The sequence below is a fragment of the Bicyclus anynana genome, chromosome 6 (genome assembly GCF_947172395.1).
Source record: "Bicyclus anynana chromosome 6, ilBicAnyn1.1, whole genome shotgun sequence".
NCBI classification, from domain to species: Eukaryota; Metazoa; Arthropoda; class Insecta; order Lepidoptera; family Nymphalidae; genus Bicyclus; species Bicyclus anynana.
The window spans coordinates 15,640,672-15,665,109 of record NC_069088.1 but is presented as its reverse complement, the minus strand read 5'-3'; the positions used below and the strand labels follow the sequence as shown (position 1 = coordinate 15,665,109).

The 24,438-nt window shown below is 35.8% G+C and overlaps 2 long non-coding RNA genes across 2 annotated transcripts in view; both read right to left on the bottom strand.

The window, feature by feature from the left end:
* Positions 1 to 8,398: 8,398 nt before the first annotated feature.
* Positions 8,399 to 9,900, bottom strand: LOC112056337 (uncharacterized). Its single transcript, XR_002887589.2, has 2 exons — positions 9,188 to 9,900; positions 8,399 to 8,628 (listed from the first exon to the last, which is right to left on the bottom strand). It is a non-coding gene; the product is annotated as an uncharacterized LOC112056337 (long non-coding RNA).
* A 1,600-nt stretch (positions 9,901 to 11,500) lies between these two features.
* LOC128198181 (uncharacterized) overlaps positions 11,501 to 24,438 on the bottom strand; it is a 69,374-nt gene continuing 56,436 nt past the window's right edge. The window contains exon 2 of the long non-coding RNA XR_008250917.1: positions 11,501 to 12,304. This is a non-coding gene — a long non-coding RNA (uncharacterized LOC128198181). The remainder of the gene's footprint in view (positions 12,305 to 24,438) is intronic.

Genomic DNA, 24,438 nt, shown 5'->3' with positions numbered 1-24,438 from the left:
GTGTTGGTCTACGAATCAGTCCAACGAAAACTGAATACTTATTCTTGGACTTTGGCGGTACATCTCAATCTTCCAAAATTGCCTTAAATGATGTAACCCTACCAGCTTGCTCCGATTTTCGGTACCTCGGGTCGCTTTTTCAAAACGATGGCAATGTGGACCGAGATGTAAAAAGTAGAATGAATGCGGGATGGATGAAATGGTGACAGGTCTCAGGTGTACTATGTGACCCGCGAATGCCTCTTAGACTTAAGGGTAAAATATACAAAACGGTTGTAAGACCTGTCGTGCTGTATGGATCAGAATGTTGGGCGGTGAAAGGGATGGATAGTAAAAGAATGCATGTGAACGAAATGCGTATGTTGAGATGGATGTGTGGTGTGACAAGAATAGATAAAATAAGGAATGAGTATATAAGAGGAAGTCTGAAGGTGGCGCCAGTGACAGAAAAATTGAGGAGTAGAAGGTTAGCTTGGTATGGACATGTAATGCGTAGAGAGGAAAGTCATATTACTAGAAAAATGTTGAATGTGCAAGTGGAAGGTCATAAGAGGAGAGGAAGGCCAAAGAAGAGATGGTTGGATTGTGTGAAAGAGGACATGTGTGTAAAAGGAGTGGATGATGAGTTGACGAGTAATAGAAACGAATGGAAAAGATTGACATATTTTTCCGACCCCACTTAAGTGGGATAAGGGTAAGGAGATGATGATGATGATGATATTCATATATACACATAATATATCGTCTTTATCAACCCATATACGGCTCACTGCTGAGCTCGAGTCTCCTATCAGAATGAGAGGGGTTAGGTCAGTAGTCCACCACGCTGACTCAATGCGGATTGGCAGACTTCATGCATGCAGAGAATTAAGAAATTCTCTGGTGTGCAGGTTTCCTCACAATGTTTTCTTTCACCGTTTGAGACACGTGATATTTAACTAAGACCTATGCCCTAGATTCCGGAGGGTGTGGGTTCGAATCCGGTCCGGGGCATGTACCTCCAAAGTTTTATAGAATAGAATAGAATAGAATATATCTTTATTTGTCCACACACGAGTAATAAAATAAAATAAAATAAACAAACAGAACATACAAATATTTATATATATTTTAGTTGTGTGCATCTTAAGAAATTAAACACAATATATATCCCCATTATATATGTCGCATTATAATGCATGGCGCTTTTGTAGGGACTACCTAACACTACGATCCTGAGCTTCCTGCTTTGTGTGGCATAATTTCTTTCTTCTTTCTTTCTTTTTTTCAATGATTCTGGTCCTTTCGTTGATTTATCAACTCTTTTGTTTAAAACACAATTTGGAATTTAGTTCTAAGTATATATGAGTTTTTTTATTGATATAATTATTCTAACATCTCGCGATTTCACGCGCGAATTTTCCGTTACAGTGTGTTATGGGGAATAAATTAATATATAGCTGACGTTACCTGCTGATAATGTAGCTTTGCATTGGAGATACAATTTTTAAAATCGGTTCAGCAGTTACCCTTGAAATCAGACTTTTCATTATTCATATACTTAACATATGTGATAAGCGAAATAAAGACAAATACCTAGTTAAAAAAATATATATAAAAGAGGGGTACGTACCTAACTCCTAACTAACCTACTTAAATAATACTGTAAAACGTGATATTTTTAGTAACTTTGCAGGATAGTATACAATATTATTTACGCTAGGTAAGTACTCCAGTATAAAATTGGCTCGATACAGGAAGTTTCGAACAACAAAGTCTGTAAACACTCGTCAGAACTTGTTTACACAAACACTAGCTACGGAACAAACTCAATGTAATCACAAGTTATGTACCTACCTACTCAACACAGCGGGTAAGTGTGAACATATACATAACTTGTATATACGTATCTTGAAAACAACGTAAGAAAGAAAAGTTGTGTATGTATTTGTAGTAGGAAGTAGCAAACACCTTCGAGTGGTTTAACCCACGTGGTTTCCGTTCTCGTGGAAATATGGGGATACAGTGGCGTAGCTAGGTGACCAAGGGCCCTAGGATCCACACCCCTTTCGGTTTCTACACGACATCGCACCGAAACGCTAAATCGCTTGGCGGTACGACTTTGTCGGTAGAAAGGTAACTAACCACGGCCGAAGTCTCCCAACCGGAACTAGGAAACGAAAGGTGTGTGGATTTTCATCCTCCTCCTAACAAATTAGCCCGCTTCCATCTTAGATTGCATCATCACTTACAATCAAGTGAGATTGTAGTCAAGGGCTAACTTGTAGAGAATAAAAAAAACCTGGCCCTACGTGGGCTATGAAACGGTACTTAATATACAGATAACGTAATGTCTTCAATGTCGGATAAAAAGCTTTGTAATTTTCAAGGCTATAACGCAAGATTAGAAATGATAAAGCAACGCGGATGGGCGACAAAAAAATATTCTCACCTCGGCTCATTTTCAGCAAAAATGGTCGCCGAGATGGGGATTTTTTACCCTTTTAGAAGGCGCCTGCAACACCTGTGATGCTCAAATTATGTAAATATTTTAATTCGGAGTCTCCCCGTCTGTTCATGTTTAGGTAAAAGGAAATTTCGGAGTTAAATTGAAAAGAGCTACGGTGCTTTGATGTGCCTAAATACGTTACATGTTTTGCAAATTTTTATAAAGCGAATTTAGCTTTATATCATACTTTCGCATTATTTTATGTATTAGGTACCTACTAAAGTGAAGATATTACTTATCAACCAACGAAAGACAGAGAGAAAGTTAACAATTTGACGTGTATATTTTTTTAATGTATGAACATCTGTAACTTTTTACTTTTTAGTCCGATTTTGAGATTTTTTTTCATTAGAAAGGATCACTCTGAAGTCGGTGCCAAGATTGTGTGGTGTTGATTTTAGTTACTGAAAAAAACACATGAAAGACAAAATTATTGTCTGAGATACAAAAATCTTTACGATATGTATGCCTTGAATTAACAGATCATTAGCTTGGCATCGACTTCAAAGTGATCAATTGGTAAAAAATATTATTTTTCCTTTTTACTTTCGTGGGTACGTTAATGTTTTGGAGTCGGTTGTATTTTTTTAAAATAGTTATTTACATGTTCGTGTTCAAACGTTATTTATACTCGTTTTACTTAAATGGTCTTACTTACTATACTCCAACAACTTACGGAGTTGTTTGTCTGTTATATCAAGGGACGGATGATTGTCAGTCTGTTTGCGATGAGCTCATGAGTATTAAATGGATTGTCATGCGGCTCTCACTCATATGGTGATATTTATAAATAAAATAAATAAATATAATAGAAATTTTAGGTGTCGGTATATAATTTGGCAAGATTTTAGGTGTATCAATTGAAATATGACGAGAATTTTTGGAAATGTCGGGAGCTTTCGTCAATAATGCTGCCCTGATACCTTCAAGATAAACAAAACTATGCATTGTGGTATGGGAATCTTTTTCCCATTTTGTTTTCCCAAAAAATGGTCACGTACAAGGTTCTCGATTTTCTCGAAAGAAGTCGCAAGCTATCGCTAGTTCATATTAGTATGGGTATCACGAGCACTCCATTTCATAAGAGTAACTTTTAACACGAGAATACTGCACCAACCCTGACAAAAATGTAATATTACAAAGGGAATTCGTAGACAAATATTGTCCGCTGTTATTGCGACGACATGGCCCGCTCAGAATTTTGCTTACTTTATTATGAACATGTTGGAGATATGTAGTCGTTTGATTCTAATACTAGTGTTTGCCAGCAGCTCTGCTCACTGTTTTGGATATTTTTTTGATGTGAAACATCTATCATCATCATCATTATCAACCCATATTCGGCTCACTGCTGAGCTCGAGTTTCCTCACAGAATGAGAGGGGTTAAGCCAATAGTCCACCACGCTGGCCCAATGCGGATTGGCAGACTTCACACACAGAGAATTAAGAAAATTCTCTGGTATGCAGGTTTCCTCACGATGTTTTCCTTCACCGTTTGAGACCCGTGATATTTAATTTCTTAAAATGCACACAACTGTTGAGGTTGGAGGTGCATGCCCCGGACCTGATCCCTCCCCTCCAGAATCGGAGGCAGAAGTCATATCCACTGGGCTATCACCGCTCTTGAAACATCTATAGCAGCACGACGACGATCTATAGAAAACCGATTTCTGGCGTGGCGACGCATGCCGTATATATACAGTCTATATGCAGTAGTGCGTACGGTGTGGCGACGCGTCGCCATGCACAATGGACTGTGCGATTCTCTCTCACTCGATCCGGCGTTAAGCCATCTCTCTCGCTCCACTGAGCTAGGATACCTATAGTGTATACTCCGTAGTGTATACAGTGTTGTTTACTACAGTACACATAACCTGTCTTTTACTTGAAAACAAAATGTCTGACCGTGATAATTTGATGAGAGTGAGATGTTTCACATCTGCCAGGCATCCCGTGACGGCTCACATTTTTTTCATTTTTATTCTTTCCAAGTTAGTCCTTGTCTGCAATCTCACTTGCTAGGTAAGTGAAGATACACTAAGATGAATGCGGGCTAACTTGTTGAAAAAGATGAAAATCCACTCCCTTTTTCGGTTTTTACATGACATCGTACTGGAAGGCTAAATTGCTTGGTGGTACGTCTTTGCTGGTAAGATAGTAACTAGCCACGGCCGAGGCCTCAAACCAGTCAGACCTGGACCAATTAAGAAAATCTCATTCGGCCCAGCTGGGGATCCAACCCAGGACGTCCGTTTTGTAAATCCATCGAGCTTACCAATACGCCACATACATTTTTCTATACTTAATGGACTGCGATAGTCAGACACATCTTTTACATTAGCTGGTGGTTCCGAGACTTGGTCGCTAACTATAGGCCTCGTAAGAAGGCTTAGAGTCACACAGCGGGCGATAGAACGAGCTATGCTCGGAGTATCTCTGCGTGATCGAATCAGAAACGAGGAGATCCGCAGAAGAACCAAAGTCACCGACATAGCTCAACAAGTCGCGAAGCTGAAGTGTAGTTCGAAGAGCCAAAGGTTCCCAAGGAGCTGAAATGGGGACCCCGCACTAGAAAGCGCAGTGTTGGCGTGAGGAGGTCCCTACAAAAGGCCTATGCCCTGCAGTGGACGTCCATCGGCTGATATGATGTTGATGATGATGAATATAAAATCATGTCATGCGATGTCACGAAGCTCATTTAGCCTCGTGACAACCCTTCAAAACACACTATTTACCACGAATGCGACACGTTGCCAAGAAGCTTATGCTGTAAAGTAATGAATGTGATTTAGACATACCTTATCTCGAAACTGGCGTTAAGAATTTTAAGTAGGATTTAAAAAAATGTGCTTCGTTATTATTTGCTTAAGAGTTAACATTCCTTATTACACATTTAAGTGTAACCAGAAAAAAGTTTTCCAATCATACAGACTGCGCAGTACGGTTTCATAATATTCAAACAAGTGAGAGGCTTGTGCGGAGGGATGGAGGGTGTAATATTTTTGGGTAGGAATGCGTCGGTCGGTCCGTGACAAAAGTGCCAATTTCACCGAATGTTAGATTGATACGCGTTTTCTAAAAATATCGTGTGTATTCCAGCTCGAAACCATCGATGAAGGCTTTTTTTTATTTGTGACAACTGCATACAATGTTTTCATACGAATTATGGACCGTTCAAAAAGATAACTTTTTCAGCAGTATTGTTAATCTTGTTTGGAAATTTTTGGGTCACTAGAAAATTATAAATGTTTTAGTGAAATGCTTTACATGAAATATGTTCGTGATTACAAAACAATTCTAAATTTTTAGTTTTGTTTTGGGTCCCTTTAAACAGGGTAAAGATTTCTCATGTTTTGCGACGGCCGTGACAAGCGATATAATTATAATTGTCTTGCCCCACAGAACTTTGATTTTGTATTGTCACTCTGTATTCGTATTACCTAAGTTATAAATACATGAGTTATAATATAGCTAACTAAAATAACTTAGCTAAATCCACTTGTAGCTAGTAGTAGCTAGTCTTGAGGACAGTGACAGTTATAACTTTCCCCGAATTAGTCTCTTTACTAAAACTTGTGATTACTTCGCATCGGACTATTGAATGGTCAATAGAACTAAAAATAGAACATCTCCTGAGGACTCTTTAGTTTTGGTGTGAAACGTTCGTAGAGGATTTACAGTCGTTTTCGCTTGGACTCGTCAGAATTTCGCCAATTCTAGCAGAATAAATATATTAATCACTATTTTAATAGAATTTCCGCAGTTTATACATAATTTGCACGCTTCACGAAAGTTTGATTTCTTGTTGGAGTTTAAATAAACAGTAACAGTTTAAAACAGGTAACCTTTACCGAACAAGCTCATTTACTAAAAAAATGCAATATCAAAGTGAAAAAGCAGAATATATGTCATGTTATTTGAAAATCAGATATCTATACTGTAAGAGTAAACGTTCCTTCGTTCAGTGAAACGTAACGTGTGTGAGCTATCGCGATTCATGTCATGCCCCGCGCAGTTCACACATGATTTGCGGCCGCCGTGACAAGCGATACAATTACCAGTGTCACGCTCCACGGAAGTTTGATTTTCTGTTGTCACTTACCTGGTATATAAATAACACCGTATTTACGTTCGTAAGGGTATTTTCCTACGTAAAAGTGCGAACTTAAAAAAAAAAATTACCACTTTTTTTTACTTTAACTTTAAAAAAAATATTGTATGTATAAGACTTTGTTGTCATCTAGTCTGTCTGTTTGTCAATTTTGAGAAACACGTTCGGTTACAACAAAACACGTACATTAACAATTTACCAATTTAAAAACTCTTTTTGTGTCATCTTCAAAATATATTTATAATGAAAACGATTATTAACCCTTCGATGTATGTATTTACCCTATTTTTAATAATTATAATAATATATAGAAGTATCTGAATTCTCTCTTTCAAGGATTTGATTACTTGGGTATTAAAATCTTGGATTTTTTAAAATCTAACCTTAGTTTTTTATAATTATTGTGTAAACCATTTCAAATGAAATTGACGAATAAAAATGAACACTAGCTTTGTATTTTTGTACATTGATTTTGACGCCCGTGACTTCGTCTGCATGAAACTTTCAACTACCCCTACCCCTTAAAATTTTTATTTTTTTTTCTGTCTTATGAACCTTGTGAAAAAAAAAATTGTGAAATCGGTCCAGCCGTTCACGCGTGATGGGGTGACTGAGGAAATATGGATTGATTTTTATTTACATATATAGATAATACTAGCGGACGCCCGCGACTTCATCCGCGTGGAATTCAGTTTTTCACAAATCCCGCAGGAACCATGGATTTTTCCGGGATGAAAAGTAGCCTATGTGTTAATCCAGAGTTCAGACAAACCGCTCTATTAGCCGCAGAGTAAAAGAGGAACAAACTCTCGCCTTCTTAATATTAGTGTGATGTGATAGATAATAATTAATTAGCAATGAGCGACTTATCCATAAATTCAGTGTTTATGTAAATTTATGTAAATGCTTTAAGTGAATAAATGATTTATTATTATTATAAATAAACTGTAGGTATTGAAGCCAATAATCTCGTTATAAGATAAGATGGATCAAAATGTTAAAGGTCGCGGAGGATTGAATACGTAAATGATTATTACTGTACTGTACTGTAATGATTTCTATGGAAATTCCATGTTGACCAATTGATTATGCTATGCAGCAATGAAATTTTCGTTTACTCTCTTTTCTGAAATTGATTAACAAACTGAAGATGGTAAGTTTAATGTCGCCATGTTTTCGAGAGGACGTGACGTCATCGGTCCTGGTGACCATGCACATAGCAGATAAAGCGATAAAGCTAAGCGCTTTAGATTGGTCATAAGACCAAATATTTTACACATAATATTATTGACGACGAGGTTTCTATCTAGAAGAACCGAAACATTACGAATAGAACCAAAACATGCCTGATACAAACACTTCTTTTCCGATCTTGGTGTAGAGACGTGGACTATTCACGCCAGAGAAAGACAAAGATGTGGTGTTGGAGGCGAATGTTATACGTATACCTTGGACTGCCAAACGCACGAATGTATCAATTCTTTCACAGCTTGAAATTAAAACACGTCTCTCAACCATCTGTCTACAGCGCATCCTCAGTTATTTTGGGCATATCACACGCCGTGGTAATGACAACTTGGAAAAACATATTGTGATGGGAAATGTGGAAGGGAAACGGTCACGAGGTAGATCTCCAACCTGATAGTCCGATCTTCCCAAGGTAACAGGAGCCCGCACATTTTACAGTGCCGTCCAAATGGCCAGCGACCGTACTCGATGGAGGAGCATTATATACCGAAAAATTTGGGAAAAATGTACTCGCCAAGGTGGGAGTGATTATTTACAGTGAAACAATTAGTGCAATAAATAAATAAAATATGATTTAATTTAAGTATGGTGTCACATTGGTATGGCTCTTGGTTATATAATAGGTTACGAGACAATAGTTTTATCAAAATCTGTCACAGTCGCATCTATTCCTGACGCAGGCTCCTCCAGGCAAGCCGACGCGTCTGCAGAACTGGTCACAGTCGCGGAAGTCACAATCTTCACGCTTTATACGGTCTAGTCCTGGCTGGTCTTCGGCATCTGGTAACCAATAGTGTAAAACAATTTATATATTAAACAATTTATATTTTACCCAAGTATATAAAACGTGCGGCCTCTGGCCACGCGCGTATGTCCGTCATAGAAACAAAAACTACTCGACGGATTTTAACGAAACTTGGTACAATTATTCTTCATACTCCTGGGCAGGTTATAGTATCACGCTACGATTAATAGGAACACATTAGTTATTATAGTATACTTTTCATCACGCTACGATTAATAGGAGCACATTAGTTATTAGTAAGATTGGTTATTATTACTAAGGGAAATGTTGAGAAAACGGGAGAAGTTACTCCATTTTTACAGCGATACCACTGTAAGGGCTGGATTAAAGAGGTCTAAGGGCGGACGGTCCGCTGGTATGATAACAAAATATTGATATCGAGCAAGATCAAACGCCAGCCTAGTATACGAGTATCTTTACACGAAACATTTAGAGTCTATAATTTTCATCAAATAATGCTTTCTAATAAAAAAGATCTATTAATAAATAAAATACAAAGAATAGTATAACAGTAAATAATTAAAATCTTCTTACCGACTTGCAATGCTGAAGTCAACGAAAAGAGTGCCATTATGACGGCAAAAATGACTAAGAATCCTCTCATTTTTAATTTATTTAAGTTATTAGCTTAATACCTCTTAGGGTTCTAGTTAGACTGATACTATACTCGTAGGAGATAAACGCTCCTTTTTATATCTCCTAACAATGTTTATAAACAACTCATAGATAATAATTTAATTATTTATGTATAACTAGCGGACGCCCGCGACTTTGTCCGCGTGGAATTAAGTTTTTCACAAATCCCGCAGGAACCATGGATTTTTCCGGGATGAAAAGTAGCCTATGTGTTAATCTAGAGTAAAATCTATTGCCATTCCAAGTTTCAGTCAAATCGCTTCTGTAGCCGTAGCGTAAAAGAGGAAAAAACATACTTACACACTTTCACATTTACACACAAACTTTATAATATTAGTGTAATGGTTATATCTAGTGGTTTGTTGCAATAAGGGTTTACTTAACCTTGTTTAAAATGCATTTCCTTATCACTCAAGTCAGCTGACGGAGCCTAATGCTGGAGAACTTTTGTAGGGATTTTAAAACATTACGACAATAAGCTGCCCATCCAACGATTCCCTGTGACTAATATTTTTATGTCCAGTTCTTGCACTAGATTGTATTATGGGATTGTGTCCACTAAGTCCAACATTTTGACGGCCTATTTTGACGCAGAGGTAAGCGGGATTTACAAGACGGAAGTCCTGGGTTCGATCACCAGCTAGGCCCATTGAGGTTTCCTTAATTGGTCCAGGTCTGGCTGGACGGAGGCTTCGGCCGTGGCTAGTTAGCTATCGACAAAGACGTACCGCCAAGCGATTTAGCGTTCCGGTGCGATATCGTTTAGAAACCGAAAGGGGTGTGGATTTTCATCCTCCTCCTAACAAGTTACCCCGATTCCGTCTTAGATTGCATTATCACTTACCATCAGGTGAGATTGCAGTCAAGGGATAACTTGTAAAGAATAAAAAAAAAATATTACCAGAGCAGGATTCTCGCACCTTGGGTTCATAGTTTCTGTAGCGCTATTTTATAGAATAGAGCATGAAAAACTACACTTTTTTATTTTTATTTATTCTTTACAAGTTAGCCCTTGACTACAATCTCATCTGATGGTAAGTGATGATGCAGTCAAAGATGGAAGCGGGCTAACTTGTTAGGAGGAGGATGAAAATCCACACCCCTTTTCGGTTTCTACACGACATCGTACCGGAACGCTAAATCGCTTGGCGGTACGTTTTGTCGGTAGGGTGGTAACTAGCCACGGCCGAAGCCTCCCACCAGCCAGACCTGGACTAATTAAGAAAATCTCAATCTGCCCAGCCGGGGATCGAACCCAGGACCACCGTCTTGTAAGTCCACCGCGCATACCACTGCGCTACGGAGGCCGTCAATACTTCAGTGTGTTAAATTTCTATGGTGGGAATTCTTAGTACAGGTAAATACATTTTAATTGATATTTGCTAAAATAAATAACTGCCGACTGTCCAACCTATATAAAAAATATTTAGTAATCTGATAAAAATGCATTACATTTTATTTTATCTTCGGTTATCAATATCGTCTTAGTGTGCAAATATAGCAATTATTGAACTATGATAAATTGCAATGAAGTATTGAGTTAAAGCAATTATGAAGATGGATTGCGCAAGGATTGTGTACGCAGTGATGTAGGTAGGTAATAGGTAGTTAATAAACGATAAAGTTTATTTCATCTGCATTTATATTACAGTAATAATAAAAAAATAATAATTAGTACAATCAATAGAGCATATTTCCTCGACCTCCTCAGTAACAGCTCCGATTTTGATGATTTTTTTTTGTTCAGTTTGTTTTTTGATATTATTAGAAATCAGAAACCTTTTCGAGTGGAGACGGAATGATTTATAGATTTATACTTATGCTATTTATATCATAAATAATTAAAAAACAAAACACTACTGACTTCAAAAACACAAACTTATGCAGGAAACTAATAAGCAAAAGAAAACAATATAATATTTTCTATCTATTGATTACTTTGAAGCCGGTGCCAATGGTACAATTAATGGGTAGACAATCAATCTTACCCTCTTTTCCTACCTTTAGGATTGAAATTGTTTTCTTAAATTTATATGGGACCTACTACCTAAAAAAAAAAACAAAATTGGAGCTGTTTCTGAGGACTTTCAGCTTATGCTTGTTTTATGTATTATTTGACTCCACTAAATTGACGAAGTAAGGAAATGGTCAACATGATCATGGCTTGCAAAGACGGCAAAATATTCGTAGTATGAAATAAAACGTGTTAAATCTCTATTAATTAATTTTATTTAGAAATATTACAAAAATACATTTGTAGGTAAATAAGCGGTGAGTAAAATTTTCATGTAAGTTATATATGATAAAAAATACAACAAATAAAATAGTGTTATTATATCTTTCTTAATAATAATAACTCTTATGCCGTTCGACAGTAAAATACAGGGTTCAGAATTAGGAAAGGCACTATATGCAGCAGTCATGATGTTAGAGGAATAAAGAGGAAGATAGATTACGTAACCACATTCGATGTGAACAACTGGCACATAAAAAAGATTTCAGCGGCGTTGTCAACGGCGCGATGACAGTGCGGCGACTGACCACAGGTTTGCTAATTAGCATAGTCTATTTTTATTATTCCTTAAAAGTTAGCCCTACAATCTTACCTGATAGTAAGTGATGGTGCAATCTTAGATGGAAGCGGGCTGACTTGTTAGGAGGATGATGAAAGTCCACAGCCCTTTCGGTTTCTACACGACATCGTACCGGAACGCTAAATCGCTTGGCGGTATGTCTTTGTCGGCAGGGGGGTAACTAGCCACGGCCAAAGCCTCCCACCAAGTCATAACCTATCTTTGAAATGCACGCCACTGCCATTTGGCATGTACTTACTGCCATACAAAATTATTTTATATTATATTTTGTTATATAATGGATTTTAAAAGTGATCGCATTTGCATCTATTTTTGACACAGACTCCACTAGGGAACTTCAGCCTACGGCAGCGTTGGTCGCACTCCCGCGGGTTGCAAGCTCTCCAGGACGTTTTGTCCAATGGTGGCATGGACTCTCCATCTAAAAACAAGAAAGAAAGATGAGAAAATATCATCATTATCAACCTATTTGTAATGAGCCAAGAACAAGACCAGGAAGAGCAAGACCAGGTCTCTCTTTTTACTGGCGAGGGTGTTGCAATCAATGCTATATTCTTTATTAATCATTAAAGTGTTTTTCAGATAGCATAGGTACGGTGACGACAGTCACTAGGTTCATAATATTATAGTGAATCGCGGCAAACTTTCAACAGTGAAACGAACTGTCACCCGTACCATCCTATATTAAATGAACTGTAGGTAATCTAACTTTAATAAAATTATAAAGAGTTAGTGCGTTTGTGACATTGTAAGGGGTAGGTTTACCAATCCACCAATATACTAATAATACCAATTTGTAAGGTAAGCTATGGACCGAATTTGATTCCTTTTACCGATAGAAATCCAGATTATTTGTGAGTATCATGGGGCTATTTTATCCTCGTATTCCTAAACGTGAACTATAGGCGGGTAAAACCGTGAGGCGTCTACTAGTATATTATGATAATAATCACAACTACCGGGACCAACTTGTCATTCAAACTATGGAATGAAACATCTAGAAGTTCTGCAGCTAGTGAGTTGATTGAATGTTGAAAATATCTATACAAATAAAAATCAATTGCTGGGTTTTAGTATAGGACCAGGTAGGTTAGTTGGTAGGTAGGAACTTAAGGTTCCTGTCTTCCCGTGGCGAGAAGTCGTAGTTCCCGTGGCGTAGATTCATCTATGAGGATTTCACTACTTAAAGAGGTAGATATCGTTGCATTCTAAGAATATTAGTTTCAATTTTTAATGGCTATTTATGTTTCCCAAGATTTATCGCACATCATATGAAAAGCCACCAATATTTAAAAAATTATACAATCTTAATAATTATCAACCTTTTTCTTCTTCTTTATCGTAAGCCAACAGACAGAGCGCAAGTTGTGTCAAGCAAAGTATGTGTAAAAAAATTCGGTTGTCTGTAAAGTTTACTGATGTTTACTGTAAAGTTTACTGGTTTACTGACGATGGTTGAACGTGACGACGTCATTGGAAAATACTGATGGAATGGTTGCATTTTTCAATAGAAAATGTTCCTTTTTCTAAAATGCTGTATAATAATCTTCATAAACCAGAATATACTTTATTTCTTGTAAGAGCAACCCTAGCGAGGGAACGACGCATGACGTCATCTTTTTTCGAGTGTGCACGGCTCCATCGAATTATAAGACGTTGTCACGTCAAAAAAACTTACCCTCAGAAAAAGGTGAAGCAGAAGCGAAAGCGAAGAGAGCCAGAAACATGGCGAAAATAACAAAAGCACCTTTCATTGTGATATTTTGTTAGTCACTTTATAATCTAAAAATAGTAATTAATCGAATATAATATCGATGGTACTCTGCGAGGTATTTGAATGGACTGCAAGACTAAAATCCCTTTATATACTGTGGTACAGACAATGTTCATATATTATTACTGCGCAATGCAGGCGTAAATTCATTTGAAATTGCAAGCGATTTTGAAATTCACCCATTATTCACTCCTAATACCATTGCAAATAATATTGTATAAACGATACTAGGGAAGTACCGATGTTACTATTATTTGCGAAATGATGTTATAACAAAGCAAAAGCGAAAAAAAATTTTAATTTTTAGAGGAAATCTACACCTATTGACACTTTTATTGAAATGGTCATAAATTGTACATTATTAATTAATTTCACGTTTATTCCTTTATTACATCAGGCAATGTTGTGACGTCACAGAATGGACGCGTTTTCGACGTTTGGAAAAATTTATAATATACTTAATTTTTAAATTAAGTTTTCTATGAAATCTTTAACTTTTATTAATTAATATCGATATATCGGACCTTATTCCATGTACAACACGAAATTCATATTGTTTATATTAAATTTTATAAATAGCCGATGGTTTTTCACTTACGCTCAGGTTGGCTAAGAGCTTGTTGGTCTCATATCGAATTTAATCTAAATAGTATTTATTTCGTATAGTACTAGGCATAAGGGTCTAAAATATGTACCTGTAAAATATTAATATTTTAATAAAAAACAGTACAAGATTAGAAATTCGTGTTGAAAGTTGCGTATTTTTCTATTTTTCCTAACGCCAAAAATACTACCATCCATTTCGTGACGTCATAGTCTTAGTAAACATTTTGATACACATCAAACTAAAAATATGATAAATATTATACTTTCGGTGTATTTATTAAAAATCATGGTTTTTTAAAAAAAACAGAAAGTCGAAAACTAGTAAACAAAACTTATTTGAAGTAATGGCACAGATAACCTGTAGACCATCATGGCGGCGAGCATTTCAGTCTCAAAAAAAATCACTTTATGTTATTACGATCGAATAGAACAACAATGAACAATTTAAGACCGTTTAAAAAAGTGACAACTAACTTATTATTATGTGTACGTTAGGAATCCTAAAAACCAAGAATAGCATTCATTTAGTTGGTACTCGTAAGTAGAATTACTAAAGCGGTAGCTAGTACCCCCAAAGACAACCACGAACAAAATATCTCTTTACAATACAATTAAATGATACACAATGGAGCACCTACTATAAAATAAATTATAATATTTTTGATATACAAAATTTTAAAAAGCGAATAAATAATGAAGAACGCCGTAAGAACAACGTATTTAATATAATGGGATCGTTCTACCTTCGTCAGGATGTTTCTATTATGGTACAGATTACTACGTAATATTATACAGTCTGAGTCTGAGAGAACCTGCATAAACCTTTTTCAAAGATCCGTTTTCCTGGAAAAGGCAAAAAAGTTTCCATTTTAAAATTGTACTCAGATAGGAGATGGTTCATTTCAGGTCCATTCCGTACCCGTATTCAGTACCCCGTATAACCGTACCCGTATTCAGTACCCCGTGTAATTAAAATTCAAAAAAAATACAAGGATTTTATTAAAATTTATTAAAGTGAATAAATGTAACTAAATAAAAATAAATAAATAAAATAAAAACCCAAGTTTTTGATTTATATCAAGATAAATATACTTTAACAAGATGGCGCCCATAGACAACTATGACATGACAATTGACAGCAAACGTCAAATCGATTACTGCATTGAAAACGTCATCTATCCGCCATTATTACCCTTAGTAATGTTGCATTTCTTGGGAGATAATGAATATTATTTCGAAAGAAAGAATTAATGTAAATTCGTAGATTTGTATAATCAAAAATAGTTAAAAAAAAAATATCTTCTTTTATTTCCGCTAGGATACAATGACTGATCCTGAGCTCCATACAATTTTGGACCATGTCCTTAGAAAGCTTTTATGCATACTAATTCTGACAGGGCTTATTCGAGGAATGATCATTTCTGCTAAGCAACATTGCGGAGTTTTAGTCTAGAGATTGTTGTTTGTCAAAGTTAAAGGCATTTATGATTTTTACACCTATCGCCGGGGGTAACTAAGCACTTATTAAGATGTATTATTATCACATTCATTTCTATAAAACTATTGGCTAAGTATACCACCAGGCAACGCGAATAGCTGCGTTCTAATATTTAGGACAGGGAACAATAAATATGTTGATTCCAACTGCAATTAATGATTAATATAAAATTTTGTGAATTGAACTTTTATTCCTGCAAAAAAGTTCTCAGTAATAGCTTGGTATTAGGGAAGTTAGAAGGAAGAAAGTACACATCGTTACATCGTCACTCGAAGAGCATGTTTAGCCGTCAGCCATGGTCATTATTATCATTAAAATCTGATAGTGATCGTTACAAAATCAAACAAAAAACCCGCTAACTCAAAAATAAGCTTTAAACCCCTTATTTAAATATCACACTAAGATTATAAAGCCGAGAGTTTGTGTGTTTGTTTCTTGTTTCTTTACGCTGCGGCTACTGAAGCAATTTGGATAAAATTTGGAATGAAAATAGAGTTAACTCTAGATTAACACATAATATACTTTTCCATTCCACTAAACCCACAGAAAAATCCATGGTTCCCGCGGGATTTGTGAAAAACTGATTGCGGACTGCGGACGCCCGTGACTTCGTCCGCGTGCAATTCAGTTTTTTCAGGTTGAAATGATGAAACCGAAAAAACCTATCATACAAAATATACTTAAACATCCAGAGAACTTATAGATCAATGTTGTTTCATTTCTCGGCGAGAAGATAATAAATTCCAGTCCCACCTGCCTACAAGGGTCGAGCTATTCTTTTAAAGATCAAAAGTTTTTCAACGCACCATCGTTATAGTAAAATACGACACTTCGTTCTTTTATACGAATTTTATAAATATCGCATTTACAATACTTTTAATATTTTATAAAGTTTTCCTATTGATCGTTTGGACAGACAATATTATAATATAACTAGCGGTCGCCCGTGACTTTGTCCGCGTGGAATTTACTTTTTCACAAATCCCTCGGGATCCAAGGATTTTTTCGGGATAAAAAGTAGTCTATGTGTTAATCCAGACTATAATCTATCTTTACTTCAAATTTCACGCGATTCGGTTCAGTAGCCGAGGCGTGAAAGAGTAACAAACACTCATACCATCAAAATCATAAGGTTTCGTAAATCTTGCGAATTCAAGGATTTTTTTTCGGGATAAAAAGTAGCCTATGTGTTAATCCAGAGTAAAATCTATGTCCATTCCAAATTTCAGCCAAATCGGTTCAGTAATTGCGGCGTTAAAGAGTAACCAACCTCTAAACATACATCCTACCATCCATACAAACTTTTGCGTTTATAATATTAGTAGGATTATAATATGTTATCAGTTCACTATGTTGCTGAGCTGAGTTCTAAGCCTCAAAGCCTTAGGGACGTTTTGGGCCTCCCTTCATGAGGTTTATGAAAGCTAAAATATAGTGATAAAATAAAATTACAAGTTGTCGGTCTCTTCACGCCAGTATCAAAAACGATATTGTAAAATTTCCACTAAGTTGTTATATTGGTCATCTGAAATGAAAACACCAAGTTCCACGTGGACAAAGTCGTGGGCAGTAAGAAGTAAATAACAAAATTAATTATTTATCAAAGAACGATTAATAAAATCAGAGGTTTCATATTAATTAAATAAATCAAACTCTGAGCCCCTAGCCGGAATCTGTATCTACGTCTAGTGCTGAACGGTGAAATGCAATACATAATGCACAATATTAAAATATTAAAGAATCCAGTAATGGAGGTGCGTGGGCACGGCGCCAACTGCTTTCAACCTTTCTCGCCGTTTTAAAATGTGGCAAAGATTATGAGTTTCACAGATGCGTGTTATGTTTTGTTTTTTTTCCTAACTTTTTACTACTCTCTTTTTATTACTGTAAGATAAGCGAGTAACACAAAGTGTCATATTAAAGTAGGCGTCGACTGATCGGCTTCATACGTATCGAACGCATCGCATCAAACTGACTTTACTATTCTTTGTTTATAATATAATGTCATACAAGTGCGTCTAATGATGCGCATCGCACGGATAACATTAAACGGATTTTATCTACTGTAAAATTAAAAATCCGTTTTATGCGATGCGTCCGATACTTGTACGATGTGGATCTATAGATGCCTACCACATAACAGAGATAATAGATATCCCACTTGTTGACAAGCATATAAAATTATCGCCTATAAACAGGGAAATGCTTATTCCTTCGTAGTGCTGCCTGTATCAAATAACCTGAGGCGTTATTGTTAAGACACATGTATCGGTAACCATAACCATACCCTCCCATACGAAGGTCACAGCAAATCTGCTCGGTGGCAAAAATAAGCATGGCTTGACTTATTGCATTATCTACTTAGATAATAAGCTACTACTATTACACCTGCTTGACTTTGATGAAAATTAAAATTTGTATTTGTAACTTTTTATATTCTTTTAAATTAGATTTGACAACTGTTTAAATATTTCTCTACGTTTTAAATGGCTGTAAGGATTTTTGGTATGGATCACCTTACTCTTTATTCTTTGAATTGATTTCATTCTAAATCGAATTTAAATTTATAACACCATATTGGAGGAATATTCGGTGATCCTGGGGGACGTTACACTGACACGATCGGAAAGAGATTATATGCAAGACCGTAGAATTTACATTCTCCCCAAGGATTTTGGTTGAGTCAAAATCGCCGAGTTTCCAAAATCTGGCAGCTGAGTTTCTTGAAAATAAACTAATGTCGTTCTACCTTATACCTAACCCAGCTTTTATCCCCTACATTACAATCTGTAACCAAACAAGATGACGCAATGGTTTACTTAATGAGAGAGTAAAAATCGAGTATCTGTATTTTGAATTAATATTGTCAAAATAATAAATGACGGACTAATAAGGTAGCTCATCTGGTATGAAAGAGAATAAGAAGAGAGTAGAGAAACACTTGATTGCAAGACATACAATGAATACATTATAGAAGTACCACCCTGTGTTAATCAACCTGAATAAACTTCATGTGAAATATGTGTTCGTAATTACACTAGCAAACATTGCAACAGCAAACGGCAGTAAAAAGTTTAATAATAATAATAATAATTTATTTATTTGCTTTAAACATGGGTTAAAAACATTTGTTATAAAAATTAAATATACAATAGCATCTCATCATATAGAATAGTTTGGCATCAATGAAGCTCTGTCATAAAAATCTACGCTAACTTAAGCTGTTGCTGCTTAAAATTTGGACACAAAGAACACTAAAAAGCAAATTTTGAGAGTTTTTTGTGTTGTGTTTAGATCTCACTAGAACTACTCGACAGATTTAGAGGCTAATCTCTCAAGCTAAGCGAAGTTTGGAGCAACATACTAATAGATTTGTTCCATCAATATCAAAGTTCACTTCGATGAAGTCACGGGTATCTGCTAGTAAGATTTAGTGATACAGAAATAATTATATAGATATCTAGCGATTAAGCGAGGTTGAAGCACCGATAGCAAAAATGATAATGATAATAAAAAAAGTTTCGTAATATGCAATCGTCCGATTTAAAACCAAAACCTGTTATAGCCAGATCTTCCACATTTTATAAAAGTTGAAATTTCATCAGCCCGTGATCCTACCATAGGTACGTACATTAGGCAGTTATGGAATATGAACCATGGTTGAAAGGATGGAATCTTGCCACCTCCCAAAATCATGTTAAAAAGAGGAAAATCTAGCCATCAAAGGCTCAAACCAAGTCAAATTACTGATCATTATTTCTGCAACGGTACTAAATTTTAATATAGTTTTGTATATTATATCCGCATCAGTGATGATTTTTGGCCAAAGAAAGACTTGTCATTAGAGCCATCTGTTGTCCTAATTGTGAGTGATCGATTGAGATTAATATTTTTAGATAATCAAATAAAAAATCAACAATTTTTCATAAGAAATTTTCTAATAACCTCTCTATATTTTCTGACTTGAATCCAAGGCCTGTAGCCAAGTGGTACGTCGATTCTCTTTCTACGATCGCAAACGCTTCGAAAACTAGAAAAATGTAAAGGAATGACAGATCCGATCCGGTATTCATGATCCACAGTCAAACATGTTAACCATCGAACCAACGACTTGCTTTTGTTATTTTAATAAGTACCTCATTTATCATGTGTTTATGATTTATCAACTAATGTACATATGATTTTATGGTCCATAATTTTCTTATCAGTCTAAATACCTGCCATGCTGAGTATGTTTATCAGTTACCTTGAAATATCTAACAATTTTTTATTCTGTGAGCCAGCGTACATTTTTTTTAAATGTAAACGTTACTAAACTGAAAAATATTCGTCATTATCAATCAATATTCGGCTCACTGCTGACCTCGAGTCTCATCAGGTCAATTGACTGTGATCTTAGGCCAGGTTAGGCCACCACGATGGCCCAATGCAGAGAATTAAGAGAATTCTTCAGAGAGAGAAGTTTCCTTACGATGTTTTTGTTTCTTCACCATTTGAGACACATGATGTTTAATTTCTTAAAATGCACACAACTGAAAAGTTAGAGGTACATGCTCCGGACCGGGTTCAAACCCACACCCTCCGGAATCTGAGGCAGACGTCTATATTAATTGGGTTATCACGGCTCTCAAATAAAATTCATATGGAGAAATTATTATTAGTCGATGTTTGCGGGGTGCACCATCCTAAGCTGATTGTCACGATCTTGTTCGTAGTCGTAGTACTAGTGCAGACTGAAAATTTAATCGACATAGCGCTCAGTAATTAATACCTAACCTATAAAACAAAACATAACTTTTATTCTATGACCACCATACGTTTTAAATACAAACGTTATTAAGCGTATGTGCAGAGACATGGTTTCATATTAATTTAACTGAGTGCTCGTAATGATACCTACGCTACGTTAAATTTGATTTGTCACTTCTGAAAAGTATTTTTCTTAATTTTATAAATTCATACTAATATTGAAAATGAAAAAGCGTGTTTGTTTGTTGCGCTTTGACTCAATAATTCAAACGTTATCATCATCATCATCATCATCATCATCATCATCATCATCGTCATCACCACCACCACCATCATCATCATCATCATCATCATCATCATCATCATCATCATCATCATCATCATCATCATCATCATCATCATCATCATCATCATCATCATCATCATCATCATCATCATCATCATCATCATCATCATCATCATCATCATCATCATCATCATCATCATCATCATCATCACCATCATCATCATCATCATCATCATCATCACCATCATCATCGTCATCTGTATTAGCCCATGGACGTCCACATCACAGTCCACCTAGTTGGGCTCGACTAACACTCATTCTAAATGTTTACTCAATTGATAGTCATGACATATTACATACAAATTGTCAGGGATATAGAAAATTATATACTCATAGGTTTACGTATTGTTAGTTAGTAGTACTACTAGTAGTACTAGTAGTAGTTAGTAGAATATAGACGTATTGTTCCCACGGGTATAAAACAAAATGTTTACCCGCGGTCGAAACCTAGCCTAAGAAATACCATTATCAACAATCACAATCTTGGGCAAAAAGAATCCAATATATATTTTTTTAATCTCAGCTGGTGCCCTTTGCAATTATGACTTATCTTGTAATTTAGATTAATTTTCTTCATACCTTTTTTTATAAAAATAAGAGGAGGCCAGCGCCCTGGCTGCCTCTGATTGTGGATAGGCCAGAGCACTTTTATTACAGCCGTCCACTTAGAAATCTTCCTAACAGTATCAACAACTTCCTACATAAATACAGACATTAATATTATCTTTATAAAACTCCAATATTTCACAAAATGACTGACGGCATGATTCATATTCCCACATATCCACTAAAATGACACACCATAGTCAGAGCAGTTTCCTGCAAATACATATGGTTGCAATTAATAACATCGCGATATATTAGAACACTAGATCTCAGGTGCCTAACTTGGTACCTACTGTTATGAGTTCGCTAGCATAGTTCCCGAATACTAAGTCAGTTTCTGCTCGTGTTGAACTACCCGACTCCGCGCAACTATTAACTGTTATTGCTCTTAGAATATCTCGCGCTTCAGTTGCGTTACTAATCAAATATAAACTTGTGTGTACACCAATGATATTTTACACTAGATGGGGCACTAGCGCTTCAAAAACGAGGCGGATAAATGTGGAAAATTTACTTCATTTCATTTAGTCACTTATTAAACAGCGAACGTTATTTAGACAAACAATACCTAAATATAGTCTACAATGTCGAGTTGTGTGTTCAGGATTTGTAAAAAATATATATTTATTTATTTATAAAACGCACGCCAAGAATATTAAACATTAAAAAATCATATAAAACATGTCACATGAAAGAATTCTGATATGCATAAATAAACAATAGGCGCACATAACATTTATAAAATTATATATACATAAATGTGTGTGTTCAGTGGTGCAGCTAAATTCGGATCATTTTTTCCGGTGTTTTTGTAGGGACGTTACCTGTCTATAGTATAAAATTATCATTGGTGTACAGTGTACATATACATCAATGTATAATGGAATTAAAGACAAAATTGTGCATGTGTGCGTTCAGCGTTGTAGCTAAATTCGGATCACTTTTTGCGGTGTTTTTGTAGGGACGTAACCTGTCTATAGTATAAAATTATCATTGGTGTAGGTACACGGAATGTGGAGCATGGAGTAATGGCAAAAGTCTGTGGCAAGAAATACTTAAGTTTGACTTCTCTGGGACAGATGACGAATGAGAGGTCATAGGTTCGATTCCCACTTGGGTTTTTGTTGTATTTACTAACAAAGTGTTTATTAGGGATGCTAACGCGTCAGCTTTAGAGTTTTCTGTTTTGTGGTTTGTATAAATTGAAGAGTTTGGGGAGAAATAGGAATATTTGGAAATATTTTGCTTGTTTATAAAAAAAACCATTTGTAACTAGTATTTACTTGGGTCAAGTCCGTGTATGATGAGTTGAGTTGAGTTGAATGAGTTATAAAATATTGGCTATTTCCTCCTTCTAGAAACTTCTGTCGCGAAAATTGAGAAAATGGTGAAGATTAAATTAAGCTTTTGAAAACGCTAATTAATGTTAATTTTCTATTAGCATGATGACAATATCATTGAATATCAAAAATACTTCAACAACAATGTTTTAAGTGGTTGTGGTAAGTTTTTTTAATGTGGTTACAAATGGTTCTGGATCTCAGATTCTGGAAAAGTTAGGAGTCTGATATTTGGGTAAATGATATTTCAAACTTCAAAGTGTTAGCTTCGTTATGACTATACAAAATACACAATTTGTAAAACTTTTCTCGATAGTTTATTTTTTTTTAAATACATGTTTTGCTCACATTTTGCTTTCAATCTCAGGAAAAGCAAACTCATTTTCTTAAATTTTTGTTTTGTATAGAAAATTAGGTTATATATCTTGAACATGGCCATTTTGTTTTTCGTTATGTTGTTTAATTTACTTGCAATTAGGTAAAAATGGTTTTGGCGCTCACGTCATAAAATTTGCGTTGTCAATCGCTCCGTGCTTTTCACTCACGTGAAAGTCATAATTCGGCGTCTCGCTTGCGCTTCGAATTTTATCCATATCGTACCGACGTGCTGCGCGCTCTTAAGAAACAAGTAAAAAATAATTCTACTGTAATTTAAAATTTTTCAAATCCTTGATTTAACCCTACAAGAAGCATTTCTTATGGATCACAATCAAGTTATATGCATGTCGTCTAAGATTATTATAATTAAGTCTCGCACGCTGAGAGATTATTAATAATAGGGATGTCATCTTGGTGTTATAAATAAAAATATCGCTAACGTCTCTAGCCTTGTATACCTAAGCTTAAAACCTTCTCTAAGGATGACCTAGTAACCTGAGAATAAAAGAAAAAAAAACAGCTAAAGGACTACAAAAGCTTCAAAACACTTTGAAAATTAAAACGACCGCCGGCAGTTTCTTGTCGTATGATAAATCGAAAGCAGGTCGTGCATAGGCCTCGAGCTAGTGCTCCTGGGTTAACTTGTGACCCGTGTGTAGGGTTAAGGAGCTAAACCATTCGCTGCCCGCGGGTATTTTATCGAAAAACCCGTCTGCGTTGAAGAAGCCGACAGTCAGGGAATGCGGTTTTAATCTACCGTTGTGAGCCATTTAAAAAAATCTTTATATTCCTCTATTGCGCGGAGCATGATACTGTGCTCGCCTATTGCCCTTAGTGTACTTTATATTTTTTTACATGTCACGTAACGGATACGATGGGCGACCGGTCGTCCATTTAGGAGTCAAATAGATAACTAATTAACACTTCTTCTCCTGGGTGGGTTTTGTAACTTGTGACCCGTGTGTAGGGTTAAGGAGCTACTTAAATAGTTAACACTCCTTTTCCAATTGTGTTGTTCTCCCTGCCTAGCCAGATTTGGTATTTTTGGAGCAGCCTTAGAAACTTACTCAATCGAAACTCGAAATCAAAGAACTTATTATGATTTGCTAGCAAGCAATTTGTTTCTAGAGAAGTCAAGGTCTTTATTTATTTATTTTTACTTTATTGCAACAAAAAAAAATATTACAAAGAAAATAATAGAAAACATACTATACACATGTGCAAAGGCCGTCTTATTGCTTTTAGCAATGTCTATCAG